Source organism: Zootoca vivipara, chromosome 2, assembly GCF_963506605.1.
Source record: "Zootoca vivipara chromosome 2, rZooViv1.1, whole genome shotgun sequence".
In the NCBI taxonomy this organism is placed as follows: domain Eukaryota; kingdom Metazoa; phylum Chordata; class Lepidosauria; order Squamata; family Lacertidae; genus Zootoca; species Zootoca vivipara.
The window spans coordinates 101,771,543-101,794,219 of record NC_083277.1 but is presented as its reverse complement, the minus strand read 5'-3'; positions in this window follow the sequence as shown (position 1 = coordinate 101,794,219).

The following is a 22,677-nucleotide window of genomic DNA, read 5'->3' as shown; positions in this document are numbered from 1 at the left end:
GCAAGATGAGTGCCGCAACCCCAGAGTCGTCCGGGACTGGACCCTAACGGTCAGGGGTCCCTTTACCTTTAACAGAAGTTTTGGGGGTTTTTTAACATCTTTATTTCTTTTTAAAAAAAGAACATCCATATAAATATAAAAAATAGCAGAAGCAGTACATAAGATAACAAAACCAAAAACTGGACATAAAATACAAAACACACAAAATACAAAAAAAGAATTATAGTAGAAATACAGTACAATAAAATAAAAAGAACTTCCAGATAATGAAATCGGTTCCCTATCACCAATCCTATACCTTTATGTTTCTTCCTTATTATATTCCTTCACTATTTTTAGATATTCCTCGGATATGTTAATATATATATGTATTAGCATCTATCTTCCTTGATTTTAATTATCTGTCTAATAACTTGTTGGTGCTAATCTAGACAAATCGCCCATCTTGAACTCACTCCTTCTTTATGAAAATAATCTACCACATAATTCCATTCCGTTTTTACTTTCTGTTTGGGTGTTTTCCTAATTATTGCTGTTATTCTAGCTAAATTCATGTACTCTACCAATTTTAGGTGCCAATCGTGGACTGATGGAACTTTGTCTCCTTTCCAGTTTTTTTGCTAGCACCATTCTGGCCGCTGCACATGCGTACAGGAGGATGTTTCTCCTATCCTTAGGGGTGCTCTCCGGTATTAAACTTAGAAGGAAGATCTCCGGTTTCTTTTCAAATGTCCACTTTAACATTCTTTTCATTTTCTCATATACCTCATTCCAAAATATGTTCACTTTATTACAACTCCACCAGCAGTGGAAATAATCTCCTGTTCTTACATTGCACTTCCAGCATGTATCCGCCTCCTTTTTATATATTTTAGCTAATTTGGCCGGCATCAAGTGCCACCTGAATACCATTTTCCACATGTTTTCTCTTATGCCCACGCAGGCCGTAAAATTTAGGTCCTCCCCCCACAATTTGTCCCACTGAATGCTATAGATTGTTCTTCCAACATCTTGTGCCAATCTGATCATGACGTGCTTAACCACCTCATCTTTCATATCCCATTCCAGTAAGAATTTATAGATTTTGGCCAAAGATTTCCTGGGATTGTCTAATAATAATTCTTGTAATTTTGATCTATTTTCTACAAAGCCAACCACTTTATGTTTATTAAAAATACTTTGAACCTGACAATAATGAAACCAGCTCAAACAAAATTGCTCTATTTGGTGATATGGTTTTAGTACGTACTGTTCATTCACTTTGTCTACCAATTCTTTATATGTTACCCACCTCCCACCTTTAGGCTCCTTGCTCATTGAAGACATCTCCAAAGCTGAGGCCCACCACGGGACTTTTGGTTCTAATAATTCCTTATATTCATTCCATATATTATACAAAGTTTTTTTGAAAATGTGATCGGAGAAGGTATTATAATCTCCTGTTTTTTCTTTTAACACATATGAATGCCAACCCCCTGCGTTCCTGAACCCTTCCAGCTTAAGCAAATCCTGATCTTCAAGCAAGAACCACTCCCTCATCCAGCATATACACGCCGCCGCATGATAAATCTTCAAATTGGGAACCCCCCAGCCTCCCCTCTCTTTGGCATCTGTTACCAACCTGAATTGAACCCTTGCTTTTTTCCTTTGCCAAATAAACCTACTAATATCCTTTTGCCATATGTCAAATGTCTCTTTTTTAATTCTGATTGGTATCATTTGGAATAAAAATAATATTTTGGGTAGTACCATCATTTTAATCGTCACTATTCTCCCTGAAAATGTCAAATATAATCCTCCCCATTTATCCAAATCCTCTCTAATCCCCTTCCATGTTTTAGTATAATTGTCCTCAAATAAATTAACATTATTGGGTGTTATTATTATTCCTAGATATTTTATTTTATTCGTTATTTCCCACTCAATAATATTCTTCAATTTATCCAATTCATCTTTCCTCAATTTTTTTGTCATTATTTTGGTTCCCCCCCCCCATTTACTCCATTTAACAGAAGTATAGTGTCAACATGGAGGGAAGTCATAGTGCTACATCTGCCCTCCCATCAGATGTTGAAGAAATAAAGAACTACAGTATCAGACTTTTAGAAGACATCTGAAGGCAGCCTGTTTAGGGAAGCTTTTAATATTTGATGAATCATTGTATTTTAATAGTCTGCTGGAAGCCGCCCAGAGTGGCTGGGGAAACCCAGCCAGATGGGTGGGGTATAAATTATTATTATTATTATTATTATTATTATTATTATTATTATTATTATTCTGCCTTGGTCAGACCACACCTGGAATACTGTGTCCAGTTCTGGGCGCCACAATTTAAGATGGGCGTTGACAAGCTGGGATATGTGCAAAAGAATGCAACTAAGATGATCAGTTGATCTGGAAACCAACTGGAAAAGAGGATACTAAGAGGAGATAAGAAAGCCATCTTCTAATGTCTCAAGGGCTGTCACATGGAAGCTGGAGCAAGCTTGATTTCTCCTACGCTGGAGATGGCTTCAAGTTACAAGAAAGGAGATTCCAACTAAATGTACGGAAAAACTTTCTGACAGTAAGAGCTGTTTGACAGTGGAACAGTCTCTCTTGGGAGATTATGGACTCCCCTTCCTTGGAGGTTTTAAAGCAGAGGTTGCATGGCCCTCTGTCACCTATGCTTTAGTTGAGATTCCTGCATTGGAGGGGGTTGGACTAGATGACCCTGTAAATTCAGAGCATGTTCAATGCACATGCCTCTCAGCAAAGGAAGGATCCTGGGAACTGTAGTTTAAGGATCCTGGGAATTGTAGTTGCCATGATTCCTTGAAGGAAGTTGTGTAATTTAAATGTACATACCCTCCAACATTTCTCTGATGAAATTATTATTTTTATTATTATTTTTATTTTTATTATTATTATTATTAGTAGTAGTAGTATATTTATACCCCACCCATCTGACTTGGTTGCCCCAGCCATTCTGGGTAGCTTCCGACATATATAAAAACATCATTAAACATTGAAAAAAAACTTCCCTATACAGGGCTGCCTTCAGATAGCTCAGGGCTCAGATAACTCCATACCCTCCAACATTTCTCCAATCAAAATAGGGATGTCCTAAGGAAAAGTGGGACATTCCGTGATCAAACCGAGATGGCTTCTGTAAATCCGGGACCTTTCCCCTGCTTAGAAGTAAGTCCCACCTGGTTTTGTGATGCTTACTCCCAAGGAAATGTGGGCAGGATGGCATCTGAGGCTTTATAAACCTAGGTCTAACAGGAGTGGAGAGAGACTCCTAGCAAGATTACAGATGCTTTAGGTCTGAATCTTAGTTCTTGCCTTTTAATTTCATTCCAGGCAGAAACATGAAGCTTCAAAGACAGGGGTCTAATTTGTTGCTATTTCAAGACACTTTGGAAGGAGGAAAACTGAGCAGCTGAACAGAATAATTCTTCAAAGTAGAAGATGCTTATTAGCCCCACAGTCTAGGAAGAACTAGTGAGCCACTTGTAATCACCCTTAGACTTCTTACCAAATTCTGCTGCATTTAAAAAACAAAAACAACAGTTTGCCACCTGATATTTATATAAACAATGGCATCTTGAGTAGAAATCGTGTATATTTGTTATGTGTATTATGTAGTAGTTACAGGAAATCAAATCCACGCTGTCACCATATGTGTAACTGCAAACTGCAAAAAAGTAAAAACAAACCTTTCTACCATTTTTAACCAAAGAGTGTCTTCTTGTCATGCAGGCAACATTCCAAAGTATGAAATACCAGTTCATTAAATATGGGGAATTATTATTCCAGTTATCAGGAACTTTTGAACCATTGTCCCTTGCAAGTAAACTCCATAATATTTTATAAAACTGTGCTATCCGTGTCAGCTGCAGATAACAAGCCAGGCAGATGCTGGCCTGGGTTGTGAATCACAGGTAAGCGAAACTATGGCTTATGGGGCTATGCAAATGTGCAGGCTCCCAGAGAGGAGTTCAGAACCACTTCCTTCCTCCCTGATCCTCCCCCCCCCATGTCATTGCTGAGCCAACCAGGCTACTGTGCCCCATAGAAGGAATACCACAAGCCCTCCAACACTGGGAAGTGGGATTTTATAAACGCTGTGCAGTTGCAGTGAGCACAAATGTCAGCTTTTGGACAGATATCAATGAGCATTCTCTAATGCATGTTGAAAGGCTGCTGTTGTCCCCAGATGCTGGGTCAGCTTTCCCCCCTGCAGACAAAGGGTTCCTACAGATCCTCTTGCCATGCAGTTTTCAACCTTTTCTGTGCCGTCTGCCTGAAATACCAAGCAGGGTGTTATATAATGTGAAAACTTTTACTGCTACCAGTATATCTGATCTATTCTTTACCCAGTGCTGAAAGGCACCAATGTGTTGCTTGGAACAGGTTGGGCCAATTAGGTTTCATAACCCCTTGTTTTTGAGTTACTAAATAAGAAAATTCCTTCCAGTAGCAGCTTAGAAACCAACTAAGTTTGTCATTGGTATGAGCTTTCGTGTGCATGCACACTTCTTCAGATACACTGAAGCAGAAGTTTCTGTTTTTAGTTACTGTAGTTGTTCATGTTCTTGGGAGAAAAGCAATGACAGACCTAGACAGCATCTTAAAAAGCAGAGACATCACCTTGCCGACAAAGGTCCGTATAGTTAAAGCTATGGTTTTCCCAGTAGTGATGTATGGAAGTGAGAGCTGGACCATAAAGAAGGCTGATTGCCAAAGAATTGATGCTTTTGAATTATGGTGCTGGAGGAGACTCTTGAGAGTCCCATGGACTGCAAGAAGATCAAACCTATCCATTCTGAAGGAAATCAGCCCTGAGTGCTCACTGGAAGGACAGATAGTGAATCTGAGGCTCCAATACTTTGGCCACCTCATGAGAAAAGAAGACTCCCTGGAAAAGACCCTGATGTTGGGAAAGATGGAGGGCACAAGGAGAAGGGGACGACAGAGGATGAGATGGTTGGACAGTGTTCTCGAAGCTACCAACATGAGTTTGACCAAACTGCGGGAGGCAGTGGAAGACAGGAGTGCCTGGCGTGCTCTGGTCCATGGGGTCACAAAGAGTCAGACACGACTAAACAACTAAACAACAACAGTTGTTCATGAGAATGGAGTTCCCCACTCTTTGAACCATACTTTTTCGAATCTTGAAAAAGGAGTTGTCTGTTAGTATTAAAAGTGAGGTAGACAGGAGTTGCTAAATTGCTTGCAGAGAGTTTCCTGTGAGCAGTAAGGATGTAAGGAACAGATTATACACAGTTTGAAGTACAGTACAGACAAAGTGCCTAGGATAAATGCCATGGCAGTTTTCCTCCAGGGAGGCCATTGTTCAGAGGCAAGTTCTGTGGATATATTATATACTGAACCCTCTGTCCACTGTGAACAAACCATTTCGGTCCTTAATATAGCACTTAATGCTTTTAGCAAGGATGTTTGAATAAATTAGAATCTTTGTTTAGTTCAATGATTGGCCTGTAAGATCCCAAATACATGCATCCATACATTCTAGGCTTAGGAATAGCTGCTATTTCAGTTTTTCTCTGCATCTGGGAGATATCTTCAACTTTCCTTAGCTGTGTCTTTACAATGAAATTTTTTAAAATATACAGTGGTGCCTCGCAAGACGAATTTAATTCGTTCTGTGAGTCAATTCGTTTTGCGAAAAAATTGTCTTGCGAATCGCGATTTCCCATAGGAATGTATTGGAATTTCTTTCTTTTTTGCCCATAGGAACGCATTAATTAAATTTCAATGCATTCCTATGGGAAACCGCGATTCGCAAGATGAATTTTTCGCAAAACGAATTCGTCTTGCGAGTCACCATCAAATCGCAAGACGCATTCGTTTTGCAAAAAATTCATCTTGCAGGGCATTCATCTTGCGAGGTACCATTGTATATAAATCCATCTAATCCCCGTGTTTGTTGTTTTTAATATCACTCCTTAACTTCCTCTTCTGAGATTTCTAGAATTGGATTCAGTGATTTTCATTTATATTCTGCTCTCGACTAGGGATCTAAGTAGTAATACTGTCTCCATTTAGCTTACAAATGGACAAAAGCTCCTAACAGTATTCAGCAAAAGAACTTCAACATATTTTATTAAATAATGATATTACATTACCGTCTTTATTGATAGAAAACCAATTTCTTGCATGCTTTCTTCATCAAATAGTTGAGTAAATGTTTAGCTGACTAAATGTTTTGAGTTATAATAGAACTCATATTCATAGCACTTTTGATATGTCATGGTTCAATGCAACTTGCCAGTTTCAAGAGCTTTTCAGTTTTGCTCTTTTGACTAGCATTTTGGAAATAACTTGTGTGCCCCCCCCCCGGTTTATCCAATATTACTGTTGGCGGGGATTCTTGGCTCGATTTATGGCTTGCTGCTGCTCAGAATGCACAATAATGTTTATTTTTATTTTCCAAAAAAAAAAATTACAATTAGACCAACATTTTCCAATATACATTCCATTAGTGATTGACTTCTCTTCCACGGTTTCCTCAAATTATCTATTACTGTTGCATATTGCATGCAGAGTAAATATTAGTCTGCTGCTTAGTGAGAGAGCATCATGCTTGGCAAAAGCAGCTTGGCCCAGTCTGAGCTCTGGGGCTTTACTGAATGTGCCTCGAGACTGATGCTGCCATGGTATTCGGCTCTGTTGCCTACTAGGATCAAACGCACAAGCTAACATGCTAATATGAAAGAGCCAAGTAGAGATGAAAGACATTTAAAATTGTCAAAGAAAAATTATAAATATGGGCCCATCAACAGTTTTTTTTTTTAAAGCAACAACAACAACAACAACAACAACAAAAGAATGGTGCAATATTACCCTCAAGAAGAGTATTTACAGGCGGCTCTAAACTTACGCAGGGTTTACATGCTGGGGATAGTACATAAAGCCAAAATTGTGTCCGTCAGGCATTGTAAAATAGGAAGCTGCTTTCTACTATTGGTCCCTCTCACTCAGTACTGCATTTGCTGACTGGCAGTCGGTCTCCAGGGTTTCAAGATTCTCTCCCAGTCCTACCTAGAGGTTCAGCCAGAGGTTGAACCTGGGACCTTTGGATTCAAAGCAGCCTTTTCCCCTGGGCTGCCACCGCGCCACGATTTCTGTTCTCATCCTGAAGCAAAGTTCTTAACCCGAGGTACTATTTCTGGAAGTGAGAGCTGGACCATAAAGAAGGCTGATCGCCGAAGTATTGATGCTTTTGAATTATGGTGCTGGAGGAGACTCTTGAGAGTCCCATGGACTGCAAGAAGATCAAACCTATCCATCCTTAAGGAAATCAACCCTGAGTGCTCCCTGGAAGGACAGATTGTGAAGCTGAGGCTCCAATACTTTGGCCACCTCATGAGAAGAGAAGAATCCTTGGAAAAGACCCTGATGTTGGGAAAGACTGAGGGCACTAGGAGAAGGGGACGACAGAGGACAAGATGGTTGGACAGTGTTCTCGAAGCTACGAACATGAGTTTGACCAAACTGCGGGAGGCAGTGCAAGACAGGAGTGCCTGGCGTGCTATGGTCCATGGGGTCACGAAGAGTCAGACACGACTAAACGACTAAACAACAACAACAACTATTTCTGGGTTAGCGGAGTCTGTAACCTGAAGGGTCTGTAACTTGAGGTACCCTGTACCGTACGTGGGATGAAGCCTTGCTGACGTAGTAATGTAACAAATCTGTCACTCCACTAGATGTCCCCAAAGAGTAAAAATATTATATTGTAAGGGCAAACTGTGTAACCCCATTAAGGCACTTTATTCAGCGCAAACAGCATAAATACATGATAGAAGTAGTTAAATTGTGTCATATTCCCTCTCCCCGTGTACTACTTCCTAACACATGAACCTCATCACATGTGCCACACAAGCATACATGCATGCCATTGACAGAAGGATGTCTTATAAGATATTGGGGCTAGAATAACTCCATGGTGCTGGAGAAGTTGCACAGCACACTTAAGATTAGGGAGAAATCGGCAACAAAATGCAGACTCCAATTTATATGGAAAGCAAAGGTTCACAGTTATTACAAAATAGAAAGGCAGTCAATAGGTGTGAAATATGGGTACAACTGTAGGAACACAGGAAGCTGCGTTAAACCATTTGTCCATCTAGCTTAATAGTTCCAACACTGACTGGCAGCGGCACTTCAAGGTTTCAGGAAACAGTATGCCTGGCTTCGGGAATGTGTTGCTCCCTCCCTTTGCCTGTGGATAAGCGGAACAAAGCAAAGCAGTCCCTTACCATTTAAGTAGATTTTAATGATCACAGTGAAAGAACCAAGCGTTCACGCTCAGAGTAAAGGTGCTCCCAATTAATGTCTACACCCACTTCCCCACCCTTGTCACTTCCTTGCCTTGCAACCTGATCTCACAACCACTACCTTATCTGCTCTACGTGACCTTGGACTGATAGGCTGGACACTTTCTAGCGAGAGAGTGTCTGTTGGCTCTCTCTCTTTCAGTTCTTCTTCACTCTGCTGTTCACCTCCCCAGTTCGTCCCAACTTTTGTCTTCTGCGCTATGCCCCTCTGCAAACCACTGTTCCAAATCTATAGTGCTTCACTGCACCTGAGCAGCTACAGGATCCTGGTCAGGAGCAGGGGGAGGGGGAGGGGGAGGCTCCCACCATTCCTCATCAGAGCAGTACTCCTCCGCCTGGTCTACAACACAGTATTTCCTAGTTCTAGCTGGAGATGATGAGGATTGAACCTGGGTCCTTTTTCATACAAAGTGTATATTGTACCCTTGGCCTGTGGCCCTGTCCACATTCATGTACAGGCTTACACAAACACAACATGGCCTGGACTGACAACTCAATCGACTTATCCGAGGGAGGGAGGGAGGGAGGGAGGGAGGGAGGGAGGGAGGGAGGGAGGGAAACCGTGGCTGCTGTATATAGAGAGGAGAGGGTGTTGTGGATCCAGCATGCTATGATGGAGGCCTATGCATAATAGGACACAATCAAACGAAATAATGCAGGATTGGGCCACGTGAGGGTTGTGCAACTGTCTAGCTGAATCCAACCCATATATTCACTTTTTAAATGTATCTAGGGTGGAATTCAATGTCACACTAAGGTGATTGCTCAATCCATGCAAGCTTTTCTGCTTGCCAGAATGATCCCCCCCCTCCTCAACCCACCATGCAGTCTTTTTGAAGTTTTTCCCAATCCTGCCAAACAGATTTGGGGAAGGTGTGAGGGATGGAGAAGGGAGATTATCACAGTGTGTGTATGTAGCCAGGATGTAATAACTTAGCTGAATCTTTGTATTGATGAATTGTACGATGGCAAACCTCAGAGGCATGATGCCTTCCAATGTACATTTGCAGCATTCGCAATCAGAAACAAAATTTTCCAAAGGCATAGAGATGCTGCCTTTAGCAAGTCAGCACTAATGTTTTGCTCAAATTCATGTCAGAACTCAGCAGGAACCAAATTTCAGGCACAGAACCTATTTGCCATGCCAGGCAGGCAATGTGTTGTGTGTGTGTGTGTGTGTGTGTGTGTGTGTGTGAGAGAGAGAGAGAGAGAGAGAGAGAGAGAGAGAGAGAGAGAGAGCATGCAAGCAAGAGCGCAGTCCAGTCCAGTCCAGTCCAGTCCAGAGTACTAGCACCCACTTTAGTGATACTATGATATTTCATCTTTAAATTTTTTGTAATGGTACATACTCCCCACCTTGCCAAGTGATGAGAGCAATGTGGGTTTGACTTCCTTTAGATCAGAGCACACTGAGGACTTGTGACATTTTTGTAATGTTTTATCTACAAGCAAGTAGAACCTGCCGTGCTTTGAATCAGTGTTCCTGCCAATCAATCAACCATGCCCTCCTCCACAACACTCCATTCCATTTCTCCTTCACTGTCTTCTTGCCCCAGTGCAATTTCATGGCCACTGAACATGCTCAGGCCCCATTGGGCTGTTCTCAGGGTTTCCTCCCCCCATTAGGATTCCCCCCCCTAAAGAGTTTTGGTAAACCACTTTTTATGTAAACCACTTAGAGGTTTAATTACACTAAGCCATATAATTTTTCAAATAAATATGCTTTTATAATATGATATTACTTAATATCTGTTTTGCTAGATAAGAAAACGGGTGGGGATGCTATATGGCATGAAGCTCTCCTAAATGGGAAGAGGGTAAGATTTAAAAACACCACTTGCAAGAGGTGTCCCCCAACCATTAATGGCCAGTGTTTAAATCACTGGTTGCTGAGATGCACTTTTGTATTGAGTTGAAATTTGCAGGAACCTGCTTGCACCCAGAAACAGTTTATGTTTAGAGTTTTAAAAAGTTTACTCACCCTCAAAGGAGCCCACCAGTCTATGTGTTTTTGTATGAAGAACTGTTCCGAGTATAACTCCTGTCCTGAGTGGAAAGAGATAAGCTCAGGGAAGTGATTCATGCTGAGATGCAATAGGGCTGATTGGAAATGAGGAATCCTCTCTTTGAATCAGATACCTGGAAGCAACTCGGTAGGTTCACATGTGGGTTAAGCAGCTCCATAATTCATTTGAGACCAGGTTCAGTAGTCCGGTACAGTATTGGAGTGTAGAGTGTGCTTTGATTCTGCCCAGTTTGTTGCACTGAATGGCTGCTACAGTGGTGCCTCAACTTACGAATTTAATCCGTTCCGAAGGCACCTTCGTAGGTTGAAAAATTTGTAAGTTGAAAAGCACCATGGGAAATGCGATTTCGCATAGGAATGCATTGGAAATGGAAAAATTCGTAAGTCGAAGCAACCCTATCTAAAAATTCTTAAGTCAAAAAAGCCCTATCTAAAACCACCACGGTTTCCATTCGGATGTCGAAAAAATCGTAAGCGCGCGGCCATTTGCCCCATTCGTAAGTCAAAAAATTCGGTTGTCGAGTTGTTTGTAAGTTGAGGTACCACTGTACTTGGACAGCCAAAGCTATTTAAGCTATTTGGCTGTCCAAGGACAGCCTAAGCTATTAAGCTATTAAGCTATAAAGCTATTTCCCACTCGGAAAATACCCCACTTTTGAATTATGGAATGTTATCTTCAGCACCACGGACAGAACCTATTAACATAAGCCAAAAATAAACCCAAACAGAGATCCAAAGAATAGCAAAACGAAGCACTGAATGCCCAAAGGTCCTTTGGACTCGAGTTCTTAAAATAGCGGCTCACCATGCGACATGACAAAATGAAAGGACTTTCAAATGAAATTTGCAATTTGGCACAGGAACCTGCTGCTCAAAGGAAGGGGAGTTGTTCGTTTTAAAATCACAGGTCATGGAAGAGTATAGTAGCTCTTTCGATACTGGTCCTAGTCTTCAGTGTAGAGCAGGGATTCCCAAACTTGGGTCTCCACTGGTTTTTGGACTACAGTTCCCAGCATCCCTGACCTCTGGTCCTCCTAGCTAGGGAATGTGGGAGTTGTATTCCAAAAACAGCTGGAGACCCAAGTTTGGGAAACCCTGATTTAGAGTGAGAATCCTAACAAATCCAAGTGGAATTACCTTAATAACAATAAGATGCATGCTGTTAGAAAGATAAAGCACGGTGTCCAATTAACACGTCCCATCAGTGAAAGTACAGTGGGACGTCGACTTACGAGCTCCTCGACATCTGACATTTGCGACTTACGAGCAGGAAAAGTGGCCGCACGCTTACGATTTTTTCAACATCCGAACGCAAAACCCGTTCACGGCTAGATGTGGTTTTCTCAACTTGCGAGTTTTTAGATGAGGTTTCCTCGACTTATGAATTTTTCCGTTTCCAATGCATTCCTATGGGAAACCGCTTTTCCTATGGGAAACTCGACTTACAAAGTTTTCGACCTACGAGTGTGCATTCGGAACGGATTAAATTTGTAAGTTGAGGTCCCATTGTACCTGTATTTATGCTTGTGCAGTCAAATTTCCCTCCCTCTCCTCCCTTTGCACACAGCCCACACCCTCTCCAAATCAACTCTGGAGTGTTGGGAAGAATCCAGAACACATTCAGGGAGCATGATGGAAAGGGGGAGGGAATTCCATTGTGCAAGTGTAAATCCTTGTGTTATGTGAATTACTTGGCGCTACATTGGATACAACCCTAAGTTCCTTGTGGCAAGAGCTATTGCGGATAACAGTTCGCTACGCTGGATGCAGGCAATTGACTTTGTCTGTGACAGCGGCAGCTGAAATAAGTTACGCTGCAAGATGTGCCAAGTTAACTTTGAGAGAAAAGAAAATGATAGTTCAAAATGAAGAAGAAGAAAAAACCGGATCACTAAACGTGTGAATGCATATTACAGTTCATTAGGAGGTGATTTGCCCTTTGAAGCCTGCATACTGCCTGCACTTGGAAGTTAAAGCTATGAGAAATGCAATCAAATTGTTGATTCAGGTAGGTAGCCGTGTTGGTCTGACGCAGTTGAAATAAATAAAAAATTGTCCAGTAGCACCTTAGAGACCAGCTACGTTTGTTCTGGGTATAAGCTTTCATGAGCATGCACACTTCTTCAGATACTTCTTCTGTTTCAGTGTATCTGAAAAAGTGTGCATGCACACAAAAGCTTATATCCAGAACAAACTTAGTTGGTCTCTAAGGTGCTACTGGGCCATTTGTTATTTATTGCTATCAAATTGGTTACTTTTCCAATTCCACAGCTTGGTGCACATAATAGAAGAGTAATATAGAAAACTCTCAGTAAGTCAATGTGCACTGTTTGGTGTACAGATTTTTTGCACATAAGAGGAAGGCAATGGATAGGAATACAGGAAACTGCCTTATAATGCAGTTGAGCAATGTTGAGGTGAGTGATGTTGGCTGGGAGTCCAACGGCATTTGAAGGTCAACATGCTCCCCATCCCTGGTTGAAACCAACCAAAGAAAAATTCCAGCTTGTGACTCAGGTTGGCTGTTCTTTTATCTCTTGCAGACTTGGGGCTTGATAAGATCGTCAAGGCAAGTCAAATGCACCAGGAGTTGGAAATTCTTGCCGCAGTGGGTCAGAATCTTATCCTGGGCCAACTTTGACAGGTGAGTGGGGCAACCCACCTGTCAATCACCTGATGTCATGATGATGGTGTCAGTTGCTTGACAGAAACACACAAAAGTGGGTTGTTATTTCTTCCTATTGTTCCGTTTATGAGTTGCTTCTCCTAAAATATCTCAAAACAATTTCACAATAAAAGGATCAACCATAGAAACCATTGCACAGGTTCGCGCGCATACACATTTTTTTTTATAAAAAAAACCTCAATTAGAAACACTTTCATATGTAAAAAGGGTTTTAAACCCAATGCAGAAACAGAATAGGAGAAACGTCTCTACTTAAAAAGCTCATTGAAAAGAAATACGAATGTTTCGTCTTTTTTGCAAATAAAATTATTTATTTGTTTACTTTCAAACATTACAAATCATATAATCACAAACAAAAAAGGATAAGAATTAAATAAAAACATTACAAATCATATAAACACAAACAAAAAATAAGGATGAAACAGAAATGGAGACAAAACAAGAGCAAAATGTAAAAAGTAACTTTTACATGCACAAAAAAAGAAAAAATGAAATAAAATCTCCTCTAATAACATCAAATCAAATCAAAATATACCTCTTTTCAGCATCCTACCACCCTCCCCTCCACCCACCCTAAGTGATTACAAACTTCCAGCCATTTTTGTCTTCCACCTTTCATTTTCTGTCATGCGTCTGTATACCTGATTTCTTTTTTTCTCAATTGAAAAAAAACAACCTTTTATTTCTGAGTCTTCATATGCCTTCTGCAAGAGAGGCGTTTTCCACCATTGTAGCTAAACAATTTCTAATTTCCCCCCCAATCTTTATCTCTTTTATCCTCTTTTATCCCTTTAACTTCTGCCATTTTTGTCGCGGAATTATAATATATTAGCATTTTATTTTGCCAGTCCTCTTTGCTTGGTATCTTTTTGCTCTTCCAATTTTTTCCAATTCATATCCTGGCTGCTGTCATTGCATACATTACAATATTTCTATCTCTTGGCCGAATTTCATCATGGAGCATCCCAAGGAGAAATAATTCAGGGTTCTTTTTGAAGGAATACTTAAGTATTTCTGGGGGGGAAATATATATGAGTGTTTCCAACAGGTGCTGAAAAGGCAGCAAAGAATGTGCCTGTCTAATACGAGGGCATTCCAAAGGAATTCTACCATGCTAAAGGCCCAATTCTTATATCATACAGAATGGACCTCCAGATGACATTTGCAGGAGGCCCTCCCTCAGATGCACTGATCAGCTGGGCATATAAGGGCTGTAGATCTGCTGGGTATATATCCTGTTAGAACAGCAACGTGCCATTCTGCTGACAGACAGCAAGGCACTTCCGCTTCCGTTTTGTGCATGTCGAGAACAGCCATCCTTATTGGCGCATTGTAATCTGTGGTGGGTGGGTGGAACAGTTGTAGCTAGAACGTAAAAGGGATCGCATAGTTGCTTCTGGGAACGTTGAGAGGGGGGGGGGGTGAGGTGAGTGAAGCGACATCAGAAGACATTCTCACCGAGCTGCCGCCTGAGCGTCAAGGTACTGCAGCACTCACAAAGGAGGTCAATCATTACGCAAGAGAGTGCACTGCACTCAAGCAGAACAGGTGAATTGTTTTTACAAAGCCCTGGGAGCTGTGGAGATAAATGGAATCGGAGGGGAATAGCAATAAGCAGGGCCGGATTTAGGTTTGACGAGGCCCTAAGCTACTGAAGGTAATGGGGCCCTTTAAATGTCCAGCTGTCCTTTGTCAACAACAAATTGTCACTGTTTTTTGTGTTGAATATATGCTATATGGTAATTTATGAACCTAATAGGTATCTAAAGCCATTTGCACATAACAAAATACCTATTGAGATAGAAATGAGCAAACCAGTGATATTTCAGGGAGCAGGCTAGCAGGCGGGGTCCATTACTTACATCATAGGAGCCTAAAGGTAAAGGTAAAGGGACCCCTGACCATTAGGTCTAGTCGTGACCGACTCTGGGGTTGCGCGCTCATCTCGCATTATTGGCCGAGGGAGCCGGCGTACAGCTTCCAGGTCATGTGGCCAGCATGACAAAGCCGCTTCTGGCAAACCAGAGCAGCACATGGAAACGCCATTTACCTTCCCGCTGTAGCGGTCCCTATTTATCTACTTGCATTTTGACGTGCTTTCGAACTGCTAGGTTGGCAGGAGCTGGGACCAAGCAACGGGAGCTCACCCCGTCACAGGGATTCGAACCGCCGACCTTCTGATCAGCAAGCCCTAGGCTCAGTGGTTTAACCACAGCGCCACCTGGGTCACAAGTGTAGGAGCCTACACAACACAAAACACGGTTGCTGTAGGTAGACAATATTTTATTTGTTTTTTATCTTACATTTTGGACAAAGCGGTTCAGATGGTTCCAGCGGGATTGCATTTTCATTTCATTGCAAAGCAACAGCATCTCATAGAGGCGAAAATCATGTCCCAGATCTTGGGGTGTGGCACAGACTATCACAGTTTATGGGAGATATCGCTAGTGTGACATAAAAAAATAAATGAAAACTAAAAGGAATGACAGTCATCCCTATCTGAGCTTTTCTGGGGTAGTTATATAGTTGCTTTGTGACATTCTAATTTAGCAGGTTTGTTTGCTAGGAAAGCTAAAGAAGAACTGCAAGAGCTTAACTAATAAAATTAGCAATTAAAAAACCCAATTAAAACATGATGTTAACACCAGTTTAAAATATGCCCTCAAACCTCATCTGCTAAATAACTATGAAGTGTTAACCTCTATTTGCAGATAATGCAGGTATATATTAATGGGAGGGAGGAGTTGTAACCAGCGAGGTCAAAGAGAAATGTAGTGCAAAATGTACAAACTGTGACAATTCATTTTCTTCTGACCTCACTGCTTACTGCTTACAACCCCCACTCCAATACTGTATGTGTATATGTCTGCAATTGAGGATAATACTTCGGGCAGCTGGTGAAGTGGACTTTAGCCCATGAAAGCAGATGCCATAATGAATTAGTTAGTCTTGAAAGTGCCACAAGACAGTTTATTGTTTTTGCTGCAACGCTGCCTAATATGATCACCCCTCTGGAAATTGTTGCATTTAAAACATAAACCAAGAAAACCCTTAATAAAACAATTTAAAAAAAAAACATAAGTAACATGTCTGTTTATTTTAAACTGCAGCTTTATGGAGGAATTGTTTTAAATTCAACTTAAATTCTAAACAGATCTTGTATGGAAATAGATCTTCAGTACACATTTGAGAACTGCCAACATTTGTCTTCATTATTTGGCCTCTTCATATAGATGAAACATCAGCCTATTATCTCTGCTCTCTGACACCTAGGGAGAAAAAATGAGGACATGAAACAACAGACCCAAGACCGCTGTAAAAGAAATAAATAAAAGAGAGTCATGGTGAAGGGAGGAAGGTTGGGTGCATCTTAAATCCTAGTGGACCAAATTCATGGTCAGTAGAATTTGAAAATAGCTGGATAAAGACTGAGCATTATCAGTGACTGGTGAGTTGAGGCTGTAACACACACACACACCCCGCCCCTAACTTGGCATTTTTGAAGAATGGCAAGCTAGAACACTAGCTGTTTACATTACTGCAGAAATAAGAACTGAAAACTCCCCAATTCTGACACAACTGAAATCTGTATTTCAGGTATATATCAGGCACCTGCATGACATTTTGAACACAACATCTCCCAACTCATGTTTTTTCTCTGTTCAGCTTGTTTTCCCCTCAGAACATCCAACGTTATGGAATGCCTGTACAATTCCCCCAAGTCACTAGTGCTCTACACATTCCCTTCCCTATGCTCTGTATCGCTTCTCAAGAAATCAACTCTTATCACTTCAACCTTTCCCTTTCCATACAGAAGTGTCTTAATGTAATCTATCATGTTGGGGGGCAGTGAGGGGGTAAAGGATTATTTAACCCTCACCCCTATAATGGTCCCATTGAACACCCCACCCCCCAACATTTGGGACTGAAGAAATTAGGACTACTCACTTGGCTGAAGCAGTACTTTTTTTGGAAAATATATATATATCTGAGGTGCCAGTACTACAGTATTGATAAAAGTGATGCGGGTGGTGGCACAAAATGGCTGCCATGTGCAGCAAAAGGAAAAAAAAAGAGGTGCCAATATTCTGTACCATGAGTTTAGTCACACCGAAAAGGAAAAAGGAAAAAGAATAAAATTACTATTCCAGCTGAAAACAGACCAGCTGCTGTTAAAATGATGATGTCTAGAAGCACCCTATTTGGGAAGCAGGATCATAGAGTTGGAAGGGACCACAAGAGTCATCTAGTCATCTAACATAACCCCCTGCAATGCAGGAATCTTTTGCCCAGTGTGAGATTCAAACCCACAACTCTGAGATTGAGAGTCTCCTTCTCTACCAACTGAGCTACCCCAGGCCGGTGAACGAAGATTTGCTTCACAGAGCCCCAGAGATAGGGCGAAATGAGACCGACTCCTAAAAAGCCAATCGAAGATGCCTGCCTATTTTATTATCCACAGAGGTGCCTGAGTAATGGAGTGTCATAGTAAACAGACAAACATGTTTAGTATCTTCTGTTCTTGTACAGCAGCAATCTGCTCCCTTCCCATCTGCCTGGGACTCAAATTGATTTGTTTTTCTGCAGAACCCTTCCTCTCCAAAGATAGAGAAAAAGATATATGAGCTTACTTTAGCAAGGAGAGCTTGACCATCAAACACAAAGCCAGTTAAGGACTCTTGTCTGCCTCCTGTTGCTGGGCGGGAAAGGTTGTTCAAGGCAACAAGCCTTTCCTGGACAAAAATCACAGCACTGTGATGGACTCAGAGGTAATATGCTCAGATTCAGGGTTTTAAAAATGAAATAAAAATAAAAATGTGGAGATGTTACAGCTAAAAGGTGATCTATAAATGTAATCAATAATGGAGTATCAATTCTATCAGGCTGACATTTCCTTATTTTGGTTTATACCTATCCCACCCATATACACCAGTAACTTCATTGTATCTAAAGTTCATGAGGTCCTACCATAGCTTGTGGAAATATTCTGAAATACAGTGGAACCTTGGTTCTCGAACGGCTTAGGTGATGAACAAATCAGCTCCCGAATGCCGAAAACCCGGAAGTAAGTGTTCCAGTTTCCAAACGTTCTTTGGAAGCCAAACATCTGATGCGGTTGTCAGCTATTGTTTCTGGGGCACCCGCGCTAATCGGAAACCGCGTCTTGGTTTTCGAATGTTTCCGGAGCGGATTACGTTTGAGAACCAAGGTTCCACTGTATTTCAAATGACACCTGCTTATTCTATGTCTAAGGCATCTTTCCTAGACATAGCCAACCCAGTTTATTGCTTGCTAGTCCATCAGGCCACAAATAAAAGATAACAGACAATAAAAAACAACAATAAGATGCATAGATACAAAACACATTAAACTGGATATCATTTGAATATAATGATATTGTTATAGTCAGGGCTTTTTTCAGGTGGGCGGCATTGCCATTATCACAGAGCCAGTTAATACTGCAAACAGATTGAGTTAGTTTAAAAAAACATGAATGGTACGCTTTGACCTTGAAACTATGAAACTAGAGCTGATGAAGAATAAACCGAAATAGGGCCTTGTCCTGGATTTCTAAAAAATGGATTGCTACTGGAATTTGTCTTATTATTCTCAACTTAAAACTTTCTAAAAATTATTCCTTTACCTGGCCAGAGCTCTTGGAATCTTTTCATTTGATTTTCTCAACTCTCCAAGGACTCCAATTTATTTGTGTTTGTGATTATCAGAGAATAAGGGAGGCATTCATGGTGAGTTCCAGCACCTCTTTTTCAAGAAAAATAGGACTTGTTACAGTGATTCATTAACACACATTCCCATCTAAAATATTAAGCAATTTCTGTTTCCTTAAAGTCAAACTAATAAATTTGGCCGTGTTATACGTCCCATAATAATCTGTTCCAGCCAGTATACAAATACCTTTCTGCCTAGATGAGTTATTTCTAATCCCTGATATTGGAACCTTCTTAGATATATTTTTAATTATTCAGGTGGAGACCTGGCATAAAATTATCTTGATATCTGATATCATCAAAGTCTGGCAATAAAGAGATCTCGTTCCCACTTACTCTTGAAGAAGGAAAAATATATAATGTAATGTCGGGCTCCAAGCTAAGCTACGTTTGAAGTTAAACAGGTGTTTTCCTTGCGTCTCAGCTCCTGTTTGTTTAATCAGCGGCCAACATCTGTTATTGTGTTGCAGAATTTACAGAACAAATCTAGCTCTGAATAGAACATCAGTAATATGTTTTTGCTTTCTTGCTGCTGCTGCTATTGTTGTTAGTTTTTGTTTGTTTGTTTGGCTGAAAATTAGTCTGAGGTGTGGGCATATTATTATGATTGCTCAGCTCCAACAAAGAAAAAGCACCAGAAAATGATGAGCCCTTCCAAATGAATTTTATGTAATCCCCCCCCCAAAAAACCACACACACATAGAACAAAACATTGTCATGAAAAATATTCCAGATGACTAGTGCTATACTGAAGTATTCACTATTACTACTCACTATTACTCAATTAGAATAGCTGGTTCGTGGGGGGCAGGGGTAGGTTGGGCACCAGAGGGAAAGCCCCAAAGGTAATTCTGGAACCAGTAAACCAGGGATTGGGGAAACCTCCAGACTACATCTCCCATCAGCCAATGGCTGAAGAACATGCTGGAAGTTGTAGTGGAGGACCACAGGGCTCCCATCCCTGAAATAGGTGTTTTGAGTGCTGGAAAGATGGTTTCAATGGATTTTAGTGTTATTGTGGCTGCAGATGGCTTCAATTTGTTTTCTGTTTTCCCTGGTCCTAGAATCACTGGTAACAGTTTACTTCATGGCCTAGAGTCTGGTAAATCTGCTGTGACCTTTGCCTTCTCTTTCCAGGACTTGAGGGGGGGGGAATACATTCATAGTTTCAACATTCCACCATGAATTTAAGCAGTGCTATTTTTTCTAGAAAAAGAACTCACCATGAACACCTCTCTCTTAGAATGGCAATGGCACACACCTGAGAGGTGCCGGTAGTGAGTTCTGGCAAGTTCTGGCTGGGGAAAAAAAAGTCCCGAATCTACTTATGCCACCAGGAAAAAGATATGAGGAAAATAATTAAAATCATTGGAGAAGATTCCTTTCGACTTTCAGATCTGTGATGACTCATTTAAGCACACAAGTCACAATTTGATGTTAAAGCCATTAAGTTATGGAAGCGCCTGCGTGAGCCAACCTATGGTGATAAGTGCCACCCCATCCATTTGGGAGTCTGTGTTACGATCGTCCTACACTCCTAGAATCATAGAATAGAATCATAGAATCATAGAGTTGGAAGAGACCACAAGGGCCATCCAGTCCAACCCCCTGCCAAGCAGGAAACACCATCAAAGCATTCCTGACAGATGGCTGTCAAGCCTCTGCTTAAAGACCTCCAAAGAAGGAGACTCCACCACACTCCTTGGCAGCAAATTCCACTGCCGAACAGCTCTTACTGTCAGGAAGTTCTTCCTAATGTTTAGGTGGAATTTACAACTTGTAGTTTGAATCCGTTGCTCCGTGTCCGCTTCTCTGGAGCAGCAGAAAACAACCTTTCTCCCTCCTCCACATGACATCCTTTCATATATTTGAACATGGTTATCATATCACCCCTTAACCTTCTCTTCTCCAAGCTAAACATACCCAGCTCCCTAAGCCGTTCCTCATAAGGCATCGTTTCCAGGCCTTTGACCATTTTGGTTGCCCTCTTCTGGACACGTTTCAGCTTATCAGTATCCTTCTTGAACTGTGGTGCCCAGAACTGGACACAATACTCCAGGTGAGGTCTGACCAGAGCAGAATACAGTGGTACTATTACTTCCCTTGATCTAGATGCTATACTCCTATTGATGCAGCCCAGAATTGCATTGGCTTTTTTTTTTACTCCTGTAGGAAACTGGTAGAGACACATGCCCGACTGGCATGTTCTCTCCCTCCTGGTCGATCGTTCGGGAGCTTCAAAAGCTTTCTTCAGCCCGAACATCACAGTGACTGATACGAAGAAGCATCAGCACACTTACAATCCTGCAGAGTATTTGCAGTTTGCGTAACAGAACTCAGTAGCACAGCATTTTGGCTAATCTAAGTTTACATATAATATACTCGGAGCATTCTGACTTAGCTCCTTCCTCTTTCTCATCAGACAGCAAAGAGAAAAAAGAACAAAGGATAATAGTCCCACTTCACGGAATGTTGTTGTTGTTTAGTCGTTTAGTCATGTCCAACTCTTCGTGACCCCATGGACCAGAGCATGCCAGGCACTCTTGTCTTCCACTGCCTCCTGCAGTTTGGAATATAGTAACACAAAGCATCCTGTCTCCGTCACTTTCCACTCTGTGGAATGAAAACAAACATGACTGCAAACACAGAGCAAGAATCCTAACAGTCTGATCTCCCAAATCACTTGCCCTTGTTAGGTTTTTTTTTTAATATTGTGATTTGAATTATCTTGTTTGTAAGTTTCCTTGTGGTTTTGATTATCTTCTTTGTACATTTAGCTGTGTTCAGAAGCATGGGTAATTTGTAGTAAAACAAAAAGTTCCAGCACTTTTTTGGAACAAAGAATTGGGTGGTTGGGAGAGGAATGCATTGTGAAGAATTACAAATGCTTAGGCTTTGCTGAAAAGAGTTAGGTTATGAAGCCCCACCAGAGTTAAAACAGTGGTTTTACACACAAACACACACACACGGTGGACCTACAAAAAGAATAAGACCTTTCTTTATCTACTGGTACGGTAATCTGCTAGATAAATTCTTATGCTGTTCCTGCTCAAAAAAGTCATTCAAATGACCAGTTAATTGACAACTTTTGACCTGTTTATTGATTGCTAAATGTATAATAATTGGCCACTTAATTGACTAGCTTTCCAAAACAAATTTGGTAATGATTTTGCCTGTGAGCATCCAGCATGTGTAGAACTGTGTGGATACACTGATGATGGGAACTTCATCTCTCTCTCTCTCTCTCTCTCTCTCTCTCTCTCTCTCTCTCTCTCTCTCTCTCACACACACACACACACACACACACACACACACACACACAGAGACAGAGAGGGGGGGAGAGGGAGAGGGAGAGGGAGAGAGAGAGAGAGAGAGAGAGAACACATTTGAAAGCATTGCTGTTTCCTCACAAGCTCTCAACAGTGTCACATCATAGTCCAAAGTGAGCTAAGGACTAATTCCAAAAAGCAGCCAAGGAGGAACAATCTCCCAAAAGGAAGGCCACGTTTAAAGAGCCAGGCAGAAGTCTCGTTCTCAGGAAGTCAAGCAGCAGTCCTAACAGGTGGTGCTAGATCAGGTGCAGAAACAGTACCTTTATACCTTTAGTTATATCTTTATATATATATTTATGTCAGAGAAGAGGATGGCAGTACAGTGGTGCCTCGACTTACGGATTTAATCCGTTCCAAAGGCGCCTTCGTAGGTTGAAAAATTCCTAAGTCGAAAAACGCCATTGGAAACGCGATTTCCCTTAGGAATGCATTGGAAACGGTAAAATTCGCAAGTCGAAGCAACCCTATCTAAAAATTTGTTAGTCGAAAAATCCCTATCTAAAACTGCCGCGGTTTTCTTTCAGATGGCGAGACATTCGTAAGCGTGTGGCCATTA